This window comes from Bombyx mori, chromosome 17, assembly GCF_030269925.1.
Source record: "Bombyx mori chromosome 17, ASM3026992v2".
In the NCBI taxonomy this organism is placed as follows: domain Eukaryota; kingdom Metazoa; phylum Arthropoda; class Insecta; order Lepidoptera; family Bombycidae; genus Bombyx; species Bombyx mori.
In genome coordinates, this window is record NC_085123.1 from 9,215,789 (window position 1) to 9,231,509 (window position 15,721).

Here is a 15,721-nt window from a genome sequence, read left to right on the forward strand (position 1 = left end):
GCAGTAGTCGAAATTCGACTATTGCAATTAATTGCAATTCTAAGTTTGTACACTATTATGATTGTATTTTATACTTCTATAATCACAAATTTCGCCAAGACCACACTATAAAAAATATTAACAAAGACAAACAATATTTAATCTATTCTCAATTTGACAACAGACGTCAAGAACCAAAGTTTGACAATAAATAGTATGCATGCGTGTGTGCGTCAAATACACATGGTACATGGTACGTAGTGTGTGTAATGTTTTCTTTATTGATTTAATGTATCTTTTGTGCATTATTTAAAAAAAATATTAGCATTGTGCACTTCTTCTTTATATTTTCTATAAGTGTGGAAAATTTCATACTCCTCCGTCCGCGCAATTTTCGTAAAAAGGGATACAAAGTTTTTGCTTCAATTAAGATTTACATATTATGCAACCAAATTTCTGGCGAATTAAAAACCTCTTGGAACATATCCGTTTTAATATAAATTAAAAGATACAATGAAACGGATATCTCGTGCGTTAGAGAAAGGATTGTTGAATTATCAGTTGGAGAGGTCAAACGGGTTGTATGCGAATCAGAACAATCGAACCCGTCAGAGGTCTATTTCAGATAAAGGCTACTCGTTACACCGTCGCGTAATAATGTTTTTATCGATCGCTCTGTTCGTTGGAGAAAACTCTTAGAGTTCAGTTTTTATCGACATCAATGGCAAAAACAACCGCGCCCAGCTTTCCCTGATTACTGCGTTTAGAATGTAACGGTGTAAACCTGTTATTCTACGATGGTATTTACATGCTGTGGGCAACGACAAAAATAGTATGATGGTCTTAGTGAAATCTTGTCATGTGGCATATGTATGGTTTTTATCGACCGTAAAAGCATTTAAATCTTAATTTACATTGAAAATGCAACAACTCTAATCTACATAAAAAAAAACTTGATTGATTTCACGACATGTATTTTCGTCGAATTGATTTTAAAGCTTTCTTCTGTAAAAGCAATAATGACTGAGTCTAGTAGATTTAATATTCTAGCTATTATATGATTTAGCAAAAATATTTAGAGTATTATAAGTTTTTTTTTTATTCACTACAAATAAATAACCAGTTTTTGTGGAAAAAATAGTTATTAGCGCTGCCTTAAACTCTTTGTCAGTTACTATACTTCTAGTTTTTTTTTATTTATTTTTATTGCTTAGATGTGTAGACGAGCTCACAGCCCACCTGGTGTTAAGTGATTACTGGAGCCCATAGACATCTACGACGTAAATGCGCCACCCACCTCGAGATATGAATTCTAAGGTCTCAAGTATAGTTACAACGGCTGCCCCGCCCTTCAAACCGAAACGCATTACTGCTTCACGGCAGAAATAGGCGGGGCGGTGATACCTACCCGTGCGGACTCGCAATAGCTCCTACCACCAGTAAATTGTAATCAGTAGTTAAAGCTTCGGTGTAAACATAGATCTATGTGAGGAGCTCCACCCCTGTCATTAATCTCGTGTCTCGCTAGCCAAGTCACGCAGCGGAAGGGCGAGACGCGACCGAAACTTCGAAAAATCATGTCTGTCCCGAGTGCCAAATTACACTCTGACCGATCAAAATCAATATCGCTTTACGATTTAAAATTACAATCTCGTCCCTGGATTGCCATTTCGTTCTTGATATTTCCCAACGGTATATCAGTCCATATACCGATTTTAGACTGTACTATATTAAGATCAACTTAATTTGATATTACGGAAAAATGCAAATATTTTAATGTAAAATATACTGGTAGTAAACACTATCATTGTTTAATGTTCCTATGTTAGTAACCTCACTCTAGTAGATTCACCGAACATCTAGACCATCTCACAGGACTCAGTCTGGCGAATTGTCTAACACCAGTCTAAGGAAGGGCAGTGCTTGCCTGAATCGCCCACCGGATCGGAATCGCGATCCACTGAGAGGGTCGGGCGAGAAACTGAATGGGGTAGTTTAATGTCTCAGATATTTCAAAATAAATACAATTTGAGTTGACTATTAAAGACACATGACGCAAATGGTCTTTATTTCTATATAAATAGCTTTCTATCTATAAATTTAACGGATCGACGAATAGAATTTCAATAATGTTATGTAAACGAGACATGATGATTATGATGATAATGTATTTTTAAGCTTAAACTAATAATAACACCATAGCCGGATTGCCTTCAATTAGAATAAACACACGCCTCCGAAAACATACTAAACTATGCAAAAACATTACAAGCAAAAGAGTAGCATTTATACAATGCATATTATACAATGCAATTCAATACATATTATACAATGTATTCAATACAATTTCTTTAAACTTTGCAGTTTTTTTGCTGTTATCAAAATTATTTTGATGTGTGTATTGAATAAGTTTTATAATAATGTTTTCTTTATTTCTATAGTGGTAACTTCATAACTTTGTTAAAAGTACTATATTTTTTATCTATTTCTAAAAAATTATCTAAAATTACCACCGAACTAATAACGCATGTACAACAATAAATAGTAAATACTGAGATTAACTACAAACATAATTGCTTTCAAGCGTATAAAAAAATAATTTTATTGTTCATAGCATCTCATTATTATTACCATTCTCAGTCATTCTGTTGCTTTCATCTGATAAACTTTAATTTACGCTTTCCTACTTCATTTTACGCATATTTTTATCTCCTCCCCCCCCCCCTGAGTAATTACATTTCCAGATAACTTTTCCAAATTCTAAGATACTGTGATTAAAGACGGATTTTTTTTTTCTTGACGAAAGTAAATAAGAAGAATAAATGTAATCACGTCGAAACTTTTATAAAAAATTTTCGCGGATGAAAAGTCGTCGTCACAAATTCGATTTATTTTAAATAGCGTGAGCAGGAAAAATATTTCGAATTCATAAGAGAGCCCCAATCTAACCTCCGTGTCGGACATTATATTACCATAAATTAATTATGTATTCCGTCGAACATAAACATAACTTTTGAAATTTTATTTATAGTCTAAATGTCAATATTTGCGAGTCCTATAGTTGAACTCGTTAATTCCATCCACGGTGAAGGCGTATCAAGCAATACTCTTAGTCAGTTATTAAATGGAGACCTAATTAACGAAAGCCAACAAGTAATTCATTAAAATATTAAAGATATCATACAATAAAATATTCAAGTTGACACGATAGATTTTGTGAATGTATCATAATTATTATTACTGCCATGGTGACACCATAAGCTCGCCAGTCACTGTGCCCCACGTGGATCTATTGTGACCACCTCAGAGTATTAAATCTCTTCTTGTACCAGGCCAAATTCAACATAAACTTAAATACTTTTCTTGAATAAATATTGTTTACCTCCTCGGGGCAGAGAACGTGCTCCCCAAGCAATAAGTATCTTTTTCGGCCTCAGGCCAAGCATCCCCGTAGAAAGTATATAGGGTTTCTTTCTCGCAGTACCTGTCGACTGGATTAGTTCTTCTATATCGTTCCCTCACTACTGAGGATCGCGACCACATGTGACGTTCTTCCACTGTGTTCGATCATGGGTGGCATGGACCGCATGGTACAGACTAATTAGTAGCAAGGTCGAATCTGTGCATGTGCCGTCGCAATGTAAACAGCCCCAAAATAACAATATGCCACACTACACATTTTTGTAATACAAGTAACCCAATATTTAAATTAAGGGAGAGAATATAATATGAAACCGGCATGACGCAGCCTGTTTGAAGTCAGACGTGGAGTCTGTCAATTTTTTTGTGACCCATTTCAAACAAGATAATCTACCCTTTATCTTACTTTCAACTAAAGTCATATCTCAGAAACCATACCCGATACTTCGAAATAATATATAATGTTTGTGATATTAGATGAACGTTTATTCAAAATTGTTTTTTATAGCGCTTTCATTATTATAGCCGACTTGAAAAGAAAAGGAGATTCGCAATTAAAAAACCTGTGTTTTATTTTCGGTTAGTTAGGTGGCCGCGAAGTCATATATGTATGTATATATCCTACTTATCAAACGGGAATGTGTGACTGTCTCATAGCAGAAATAGGTTGGATGTTGCTACCGGTACGAACTCTTAATACGTTCTACCGCAGGTAAATATAATATTAACAATAATGAAAAAACGACATATAATATTTTTGACACTGCTAATAATTTTTTATCACTTTAACACAACCTCTTTGTTGTGTTTTTTATTTTATTTTCCCTATACTTTTTTTTATTACCTGCTGAAGTCGAAACGTTAGCAATCATTATAGAGACAGATATTTTAGTGCAGTAAGTTTCACTTATTGCCTATTACCTACTACGAGTATATCTCACTACATGGCCAAAAACTACATACATATTTTAAATGCAAATTCATGTAAACAGAACAGTTCCAAATTGTATTTTTTATATGTTAACTGTTCCGTCTTTTAAATGCCATGGTAATTTAATACTCTAAGTACATCTCTGCATTTGATACCTACGATGCATACTGATCAGCGGCATGTCAATACACTCCAAATTTAATATTTTTCACACAAGACATTATGTTTGATATGTTCCAACGATCATATTTGGAAGGCTTTTAAGAATAATGTGCTTTGAGATTATTATTTTTTTTGTACAGAAAGGACAGAATAAGCCCTCCTTCAACCTGATACGTGTGAGAGCGAATTAAATTTCTATCCCACAAATACATTATTATATTTTCCTAACCAAAGAACAAAAATCAATCCCGATTTCATTCAGTCCGACCTAGATCAAGATTGGACCTAGATCAAGATGGTAAGTTATGTATAAGCCGCAGTGGAATGATGTATCAAAAAAAAGAGGCTATAAGAGAATATATGAACGAATCATTCCGCTTAGACAACCGCTGGGCAGTGTAATTCTGATTATCAAACCTTGTCTCTATAGCTTACTGATCGAAAAATGTTACAGGTCATTGTTTTATAGGTCCTAATAAAACTCATTACTCAACTGGATCTCTTTGTCTCAAAGGGGATATTAGCATACACATGGTGATACCTATGGCCTCCGAGTACCGTTAACCCATAGCCTATGGCTTCACGCAAATGTCACACTTGTAAGAAGAAAACATGCTCATAACAGCCCTACCTATTCGCTGATAACCTAAGCTACGGCCGGATGAGTAGGTAAGTTCACGAATTCAACCTGAGAGAATTTGTTAAAACTAGCCCTAGCAAGAGCAGTGCTTCGCAGAATCTACCACCGGATCTGAATTATCACCTACTGAGAAGATCCGGCGAGAAACTCAGTGGGCAACAGTTTGATCAAATTAAAAACGCAATATAAACATACATATATTATCTTTATCATCAAAGACCCATCAAAATATAACAGATCGCTTAGTGTATAACAACCCACCACTAGCAAGAACTCAATCAAAACACCATTTTAAGGCGAATCATTGCCAACAGCAACTTTCTTCTAACTTAAAAATTTCTTTGCCGTGGCATATGGACAAATTGAACATTATAAAGATTATTCTTTTAGCCGTTTCGTTACGAGACCCTAAAAAGAAATGAACGTACAAGCGCTTCAATTTTGAATTACAAATATGTTCATAAAATAAATAACTGCCGCGGTATTATAAAATTAGCATTTTTATTTTTCTTGTGAATACTTTTATTTTCCGTTCCCCCATTATAAGCCGGCTAGAAGTCGTTTATAAACCAATTTACATTAATCACCGAGATTTGTGCTTATAAAATTCATGACTTTAGACTAGTAGCTATGTCAAACGTATAATTAATATAGAAAAAAATGTAATCTTTGAAATTTACAGCATTTATGCGACGCATATAAAACTTTTGAATATTGAAATGTAAATGTACTTACCGTTAAAGGGAATTGAACAAGCACATCAATAGTCTAGACACAGTTTTAAATAAAAAACCGTGCTGATATCGAGATGCGTCTAAAAGTTTTCGTTTATCACGCGAAGAAGCCTGTCCACTGTTGCGAAGCACTTCAAATGTTAACACCAAGCAACAAAATCTGTACACAATGTAAAATTTGTCACGTCCTAAAATGCAATTTCACTTTCTTTTCGTCCGTGGTCATTCATGAATAGGGTAAGGACGTCACGATTACGCCGCCGGTGCGTGATCTCGACAAAACTTATGCCGTAGGGAGCAAAAGCCGCAACGAGAGAATCCAGCCGCCCTGATTCATGCACGCCGCCCGACCGTCGAACAGCGACTGTGATAACGACATTAACGACACTTCCTACCAATGAACCTGCAAAACTCATAGACAGTAAGCTCGCCTCTCTCTCGCCGCTTTTCGACGCACGCAACAAACGCTCCTTAACCCGATATGAACTCTCGCGTCAACACAACAAGACACACATTCCCTTTGCTCTCATTAATACGAACGTGTCTCGTTCGAAACGCGTAACGAGTTTACGGTACGTAAATCGTAGTGGATTTGTTTTTCGGAATCGCCACAGTAATCCGGTTCTTCGCTCCGGAGCCCACAGAGCCCTTTTTTCCGAATCAGTTCCCATTAAATAAAGCCTTCCATTCTTACACTAGGTTGCCGCCCGGCCGCTGGTGCTAGAAGCGCGGAATAACTGCGATGGACAAGATGTCAACTTTCTAAACTAAATCTATAAAGTAGTAGTGTTCGAATTGAGAGTTACGTCATTGTGGTGCGCGGTGACCACAATACAGATATTACAGTTTTATTGAAAAAATATTGAGACTAAAACGCTGCGTGTTGTAATTTTGTAAAATGATTTTGTTTCGCGGTCGCACTTAACATTTTCCGTCTCGTAAATTGCGGTTTTGCTTTCGGTGTCAATTACGCGGGTTGCGGTGGAAGCCATACTCGGCGGCAAATTGGATATCAGCCCTCTGAACCAGATTATACCACCTTTTGAAGGCTATGCGTGGTTACGCAAGATGCTCGTGAGTGAGGTATCCAAAGTTAAAATTAGGTTAAGACTTTTTAAAATAGCCTTTTCGTTTATAGAATGCATAGAAATGGCATTATGGTATATGTGATGGATATAGTAAGGAAATACGTAAAGGCAACCAAATATTGGACCCGTAAGCCTTTCCTAGTGAACCCGCAACGATCACAAACTGGGTCAGCGATGTTCCCTCATAAAAAAATCGGTTCAATGCACATGGGACGTAAATCCATTACATTAAAATTTTAAACATTTATTATATAGGTAAAATATTTAGCTTTGTCTTAAGCCTCGCTTAATAAATTGCATTATCAACATGGATAAAAAATTCTCGTTTAGCGTTATTGAAGACTCCTGTTGGTCAGGAGGAAATCACCGAAGATCTGTCTATGAATTAGGAGTCGTAGGCAGGAAGGGTGGGGCAGCCGTTGTAACTATACTGAGATCTTATAACTCAAGATGGGTGGCGCCATGTACGTTGTAGATGTTTATAGGATCCGATAACCACTTAACACCATGTGGGCTGTGAGCTCGTCCATCCATCAATAGCAAAAAGAAAAGAAAGAAAAAAAAGGAATTGAAATAACTAAAAATCCCTATCGCTCAAAAACCAACGTCTGAACCTCAAATGAAACAGGACTAAAATGATGCTGAGTGAGGAGTTTCGCGTGAAGTATCACTAACCGCCACTGTATCCCCATGAGACCTTAAACCGACAACGGTACTATTTATGCCACTAATCATCGTGTCTCTCGATGGGCGGTCTTGCAGTTGCTCTTGTGTAGGAAGTGTGTAGACCAGTTTATAGACGTTAAATAAATCGCGATATGTAAGGGACCCGAAGTATCTCACAGATCGTTTGGAACCTTTGGGTCTGCAAAGGGACTTCGGTTCCCTCTGTATTTTGTACCGTATGTTCCATGGGGAGTGCTATGAGGAATTGTTTGAGGTGATACCATCATCTCGTTTTTACTATCGCACCACCCGCCACCAGAGTAGAGTTCATCCATACTACCTGGAGCTACTGCGTTCATCCACAGTGCGCTTCTAGAGATCTTTTTTGCCACTTACCCTCCACGATGTTTCTCGAGCGCTATGACATGTCCTTCTTCAATCGAGGCTTGAGGAGAGTATTAAGCGGTAGGCAGCAGCTTGGCTTTGCGCCTGGCATTGCTGAAAGCGGACCTTTTGCTCGTCAGCCTACGTACAGCCGTCGTACAGCCTAGATCCCTATCCCATCCTCCAACTTGATGGCTACGGGACGTACAAAAACACTTCCTCCCTCGTCTCGACACTCGCTTCTGCAAGATATTATAAAATTCTAGAGCAACATTCTGGAAAACTCTATAAATAAAAAATAAAAACAAGTTTGTACGAGGCTTAAGTTAAAGATGTGTTCGTTCGATATCATAGGGACTTTCTGCTTCCATAGCTAGTTTCGTCTCCACTTCGACATGAGTGACGACTGTAATAAAAGTGTTTCAAGAGAAAACCAATAAAACGAGTACGTTGTTTTGCGCGGATCACTGAACTGTTAATTCGAAATGTAAGGAAATTGGTTAACTTCGAATGAAATTTACATATAATATTGACAAGCTAACAGGAAAAGAATGAAGGAAAGCGTTTATTTGTTATTTGAAGATGTTTATACGTATAAACAAGTATCAAAGAATAATAAAAACAAATATGTATTGCGATACGAACCTTTTTGATAATCTGAAAAGAAATAACACAAAAATATTCGTTACAAATTAGGACGAATTAATATAAGAACCATTTGCTTTCTTAAAACTAAGTGAGATCAAACGAGTTTTGACTGACAAAATGTTTCAATGAGACAAATAAAACACGTCTTTCTCAAACAACAATAATTTAATTTCATCATTTTCCTGCTCTTCTCCCGGTCACCTGTGGTCGGCGCAACATGTTTTGTCCTTCCATACTCCTCTATCATATACCATTTCTTCGCTCACTCCCTTCTTACACATAATATCGTCTTTCATGCAATCCATCCATTTCTTCTTAGGTCTACCTCTTCCTCAATATCCTTCCACATTCATAGTTAACACTCTCTTACCAACCTCATTTTCATTTCGTCTCATCACATGTCTATATCATCCCAAACGCGCACTTCTCAACTTCTCTGTCACAGGTACCACAGACTCCCTCTACAATCTACGACAATAATTTAATTTATATTGTTTTTTGTTCAGTAAGGTTTATCTATAAGTATATATTATGTCAACCGGTTTCATTAAATTACATCAGGGATATATTTTTTTCATAAAAAATCAAAATCATTAACTATATTATTCGAAAACAAAAATCAGAGCAATTTCGATGGACACGTCTGATAATACGACGCTAGAGTCCGGCCAGTACGATGAGGGTGCCACACATTTTATGACCCTGTTATTTTTTATGTTGTCAGCAGTTTGCACGCCATGGTGATTCTCACTACAATTTGACATGAGCTTGGTTTCATACTCAATTTGTTAGTTATTAACAAAGTGTAAATGCAAATATTAATTGTTATAAGTTGATGGTATCTGAAACTGGAGCGCTCTTTTTACGAACGAACAACAGTATTGTGAATGGCAGTCGTTTAAAATTTGTGTACATAGAATTTCTACTGGTGATAGGACCTTTTGTGAGTCCACGCGGGTAGGTACCACCGCCCTGCCTATTTCTGACGTGAAGCAGTAATGCGTTTCGGTTTGAAGGGCGGGGCAGCCGTTGTAACTATACTGAGACCTCAGAACTTATATCTCAAGGTGGGTGGCGCATTTACGATGTAGATGTCTATGGGCTCCAGTAACCATTTAACACCAGGTGGGCTGTGAGCTCGTCCGCCCATCTAAGCAATAAAAAAGGATGTTTTGTTATTATAATTCTAAAAATTTATAATGACTGCAGGAGTTCTGTCTACGTCATTTCATCGATATTTTAATAAAAATAAAAGAAAAACGAATTATAACATCAATGAGAACATGTAATTTATAAAACAATTCTGCTACACGTCAAGGTTATATTCTATCAGCCTCAAGTGTATCCTCGAATATTTTGGTCACATCGCTGTGAGGTTGAGACCTTAATCACCATGAAGAGTTGTTGCTTGTGGAATGCAAAAGATTACGAAGTCACAGTCGATATATGGGTCCGATTGGATTCGCTCCGCGGCTTGTCCCCCAGGAGAGCCCAATATCATATGGCCTGACAGAGAAGGTCTTAGTCACGGAACTATAGACTATGTATGTTTATCCTTTTTGATAATCTTCAAACCTTATTTTTGCATTTCGTTTCTTAAACACAAAAACGTTTAAAACCATTTCATTAATAACTCAATAATAATTTTACGAAGTATTATATTTTTCTAACATCGAAAATTTTCATAAGAAAAATTTAAGAGATCATGATTTATTTAAGAGTAAACGTGAATTAGATACCGAAACGTTATAAATGTTGGGGAAATCGAGAAATAGAACCGGAATAAAAGTAGGATTTGCGATTTCTGAACGAATCGACAGGAAATTTCCTGTTTCGCAGGAAATCGAGACCACAAACGGGAAAACTACGCACGCTTAGACACTGTTTGTTTAAAATTAATACTGCTTTCATTTTACTCGTTTAAAACATGACAGATTACAGACATGTTTTATCTCTTTGAAGACTGCTGCGGAAGTATCTATATATTAATACGTGAAGCAAAAACTTTGTATCCCTTTTTACGAAAATTGCGCGGACGGAGGACTATGAAATTTTCCACACTTATAAAGAATATAGAGAAGAAGTGCACAATGCTAATTTTTTTTTTAATAATGCCTAAAAGATACATTAAATCAATAAAGAAAACATTACACACACTACATACCATGTATTTGACGCACACACGCATACATACAATTTATTGTCAAACTTTTGTTCTTGACGTCTGTTGTCAAATTGAGATTAAATATTGTTTGTTTTTGTTAATATTTTTTATAGTGTAGTCTTGGCGAAATTTGTGATTATAGAAGTATAAAATACAATCATAATAGTGTAGAAACTTACAATTCCAATTAATTATAGTCGAATTTCGACTACTGCGGGACCTCTAGTAATGAAAATTAGGTGACATGATGTTGCGTACAGTGATATTACTTATCTGTTAAAATTATAAATTTACTGCTGTGTGTCGTTTAGAAAACCACCATTGAATCTCTTCATATGGGTATAACGCTACTCATGAATTCCCAAAGAAAGGCAACAGCGTTCTATGAGTACGCTATCGTACTTCGATCGGCAGTTGGTATTTATTGGTGGTAGGTCATATTGTAAATCCGCACGGGTAAGTAGCTCCATCCTGCCTATTTTAGCGTCAAAGTAGTCGTTTATATTTTCTAGCTTGATAGGAGGGACAGCCGTTATACAATTGAGACTTCGACCTCATATCTTAAGATGAGTGAATGCTGCCACATTGCGATATCTATGGAGTCTGCTAATCACATAATACTGATTTGGCCGTGAGCTCCTTCACCCTTCTAAGCAATAAATGAAAACCGGGGCGTCTTTTGAGCCCGCACGGGTAGGTACTACAGCGCTGACTATTTCTACAGTGAAGCAGTTATGCATTTCGGTTTGAAGGTCTGGGCAGCGGTTGTACCGTAAAAACTGAGACTTAGAACTCGTATCTCAAGGTCGGCGGGTGACAATTACGTTGTTGATGTCTATGTGCACGAGTAATACATAACACCAGGTGGAGCGTGAGCTCAGCACCGATCTGAGCACAAAAAATTTAGTCTTCTATTTTTTTTTATTCATTTTCACTTATAAATAAGCAAAGTACAAGTACTACTGAAATATGATACCATAATTATTTCAGTTGAAGCTTTAAAGCTCATTTGAACGAGAATTAAAAAATTGAAACATATTGTTATACCGGTAAGATTCTTGAATGTTCTAGAATATTTCCTCAGTGTTCCATTTGTATCGAGAGCGTTTAACTGGCTTCAACAATATTTTTAACATAAGCGGAATGCGGAGAAGAAGAATGTTCTAAAAAATTTAGCACATTGTCGAAAAAACCTTAAAGCGTGACATAGGCGACATGAAGTGGTGAGTGGTTACCGTCGCCCATGGACTTCAGCAATGCCAGGAGCAGAGCCAAGCCGCTGCCTAGCACTTAATACTACCCACAAGCCTCTTTTAAAGAAGGACATGTCAAAGCGCTCGGGAAACACCGTAGAGGGGAGCTCATTCCATAGCCGGATGGTACGTGGCAATTAGTATTTTGTAAAGAGACTGACCCCAACTAGTAACAATATTATTAGATACTTAAATAAAATGGGCTAACCGGGCTTAACTAATCTCCGTGAACTTTTAAAATTATTCGTATCGAACAATTCGTTTTTGTATCATATAAATGAGAAATGTGGGTAATAAATACTCAGACGCGACCGTTGCTGGCTGATTGCCCAATTATTGGAAATCGCCAAATTAATCCATTACTAGTTGCGTAATTAACGAAATTTATATTTGTTAGCTTAAAATAATGTTTTAGTGTATGTACTATTTACTGTTCCTCGTTGTAAATTTCGCGCTTTCTATTCGCTTGATATCCAAAATTTCAAAGTCTATTTTGTATGTATACCTATTTTGTATATAACCAAGACCTGCTTGCGCACATCCGACTTTTTTTGTCCCGCGAACTTCGACCAAAACACTTCGAAAACAGTGATTCATAATAATACGACTAACGACTATAAAAGACTACATCAACTAATCGTAGTCAAATCTCAAAACATCACCGTGGTTACTGGTAATAAGATAGGAGGGATGGTGGTGTGGGATTGTACCCATTACCATTCTGCCCATATCTGCCGAATCTACTTTACTCTAAAGCCTAGGATTGGCATCAATTTGCGATCTACTTAGTCTGGCCATAAATACTATTACAATTAAAAATAAACAAAATATTACATTTGAATTTGGAATCTGTCATTTTTATATGATTGCTCATTGAGTTTTCTCATTTTGGCGCCAATACATTGTACAATATTTTGCGATATTAAAATGGAGTGGGGTGATAAAGAGAACCGAATCGCTGTGATGGCATTACACAAAGTAGGTATGGAGCCATAATTTAAAAGAGAATAGGGTGGTAAAATCGAAACCACTACTGAAGCGGTACGCAAAGGGAGGTCATAGAAAATTTTTTTTTACGGATGAGAAATTTTTTACAACTGAGCAACATTTTAACAAACAAAATGACCGTATTTATGCTCAAAGCTCTAAGGAAGCTTCGCAATTAGTAGACAGAGTGCAACGTGGGCACTATCCGACTTCAGCGAAGGTTTGGTGGGGTATTATTAGCTATGAAGGAGTGACTGAGCCATACTTTTGTGAAAAAGATATCAACACATCGGCACAAGTGTATCAAGATACCATTCTTGAGATGGCAGTGAAGCCCCTTAAAACCACCATGTTCAATAATCAAGAATGGTCCTTCCAGCAATACTCGATGCCAGGTCATAAAGCTCGGTCTTCGCAGTCTTGGTTGGAAACGAACGTTTCGGACTTCATCAGAGCTGAAGACTGGCCGTCGTCTAGTCCCGATCTTAATCCGCTGGATTATGATTTATGGTCAGTTTTAGAGAGTAGGGCTTGCTCTAAACGCCATGATAATTTGGAGTCCCTAAAACAATTCGTAGGATTGGCAGTGAAAATTTTTCCCATGCGTGCTTATATTGATAACTGGCCTCAACGTTTAAAGGACTGTATTGCAGCCAATGGAGACCACTTCGAATAAGCTTTTTATACTTTAAATTGTTTTATATTTATGTATTAAACTAACACACTGTAAAAGTAATATGTGTTATTTGCAATAGAATTTTATTTTTTTCCTTTGTCTCAGTATTTATGGAAAGACTAAGTATAGACTACGGTAAACTTATAATAGTAGGTGGGTCTTAGGACACGCATGATACTTCTAAGTCACGATCAAGACTTTTATATTATACTCTTAGAAGTTACGAAATAATATTAATACTAATTTTAGTACCCACTTCACCACCAACATGTAATGTAGCAGAACTATAAAGCACGTGCTTCACCCTATAATCCCTACATTAAAATTAAAACGCTGAACCTGTTAAGAAAACCTCAAAGATAAATATATTATAAGACAACTCACAAAGAACAGAAAGCTTTCAGTATCGACTTGTGACGTCACCGTACATACCCGACAATATACTCAAACTCTCCTCCGCTTCAATAGACGTACATGAATTATTCATAGAACAATGGTCGTGCTGGATAAGAAAAAAAAAATACGAAGTTTTTCTTTAAAAATATATGAAGTGCCAGTTTTTCGGTACAAATTTATCAAATAGATATAAAGTTTTTGAAATAATTGCTTTGAAGCTAATTCAAATAATATTATGGATTCGTTTGTATTAGGGTATTACGCCACTTAGGGTACCAATGACCTACATTGCAGTCAACATGTCAATCAGATCGTTCGTCACCACGGAAAGTAGGCAGCGGCTTGGCTCTGCCCCTGGCATTGCTGAAGTCCATGGGTGACGGTAACCACTCACCATCAGGTGGGCCGTATGCTCTTCTGACTACAAGGGCAATAAAAAAAAAAACTTTGAATGATTCCAAAAATCACAACTCAAACGAGATGAGATCAAACCGTGACTGTATTTTAAAATATCGTTGAGTTTTATAAAGATATGCACAGACTTGGTAATATTTTATTTACTCTTTCTTAATAATAGGCAAGCATAACAGATAAAAATAAAATCTCTTACTGGTGGTAGGACCTCTTGAGAGTCCGCGCGGGTAGGTACCACCACCCTGCTTATTTCTGCCGTGAAGCAGTAATGCGTTTCGGTTTGAAAGGTGGGGCCGCCGCTGTAACTATACTTGAGACCTTAGAACTTATGTCTCAAAGTGGGTGGCGCATTTACGTTGTAGATGTCTATGGGCTCCAGTAACCACTTAACACCAGGTGGACTGTGAGCTCGTCCACCCACCTAAGCAATAAAATAAAATAAATAAATAAAAAATACGATGAAAACTATATGAAATTATCAAATTTCCATAACTAAATTTAATCTTAGGTTTGTTTTAATAATAAATTAAACGAACAGAGATCATATCTTGCAACTACGCGAATCAAAATCTGTCAAATCAGAATTACTAAGTAAATTTACATTAAATATTCACGTTAGATCAAAGATTAACCAAACAGATTTAGTGACTTAAAATGTAAAGCAAATTTACGTTTCATACGAACCTTCTTGTCTTGATATCAGATAATTTTGTATTTAATTACTTTCTGCCAACAAATATTTTCTAGAACTCTTCGCTTATATTCCTATTAAGACGTATGTTCCAACGTAATAAAGCACCCAAAGTGAAACAAACAAGGCAATTCTATTTCACTTTCTTGTTCACAGGAAATAATTACGCAGCATGTGAAATCGTGAACTTTGTAGCAGACGAATTAACAGCTAATCTATCTTATCCTTTCGTGATAATCCAATTAAATTACCTAAAAACTCGTTAGCAAGGGCGTTTCCATGGAAACCATTAGGATTTTTCTCATTTTACTTTACCGAGACAAGAGCTCCTACCGTTCACTCCTAAACTAATTCTCTAGGTAAACAAAAAAATATTTGAACGAATTCCCCTATTGTTCTAACCATTGCATCGGGCAATTTTATCGTAAACAATGAGGCTTTCTTGCGGGAAGTTTCCCCTTCTTCAATGCAATTGCTATTTCTAAGGA

The 15,721-nt window shown here is 36.6% G+C and overlaps 1 protein-coding gene across 1 annotated transcript in view; it reads right to left on the reverse strand.

Moving 5' to 3' along the window:
- LOC101737413 (uncharacterized) overlaps window positions 1–6,269 on the reverse strand; it is a 195,396-nt gene extending 189,127 nt beyond the window's left edge. The window contains exon 1 of the mRNA XM_038016693.2: window positions 5,868–6,269. The gene's annotated coding sequence lies outside the window, so the exon portion shown is untranslated. The remainder of the gene's footprint in view (window positions 1–5,867) is intronic.
- Window positions 6,270–15,721: the final 9,452 nt, after the last annotated feature.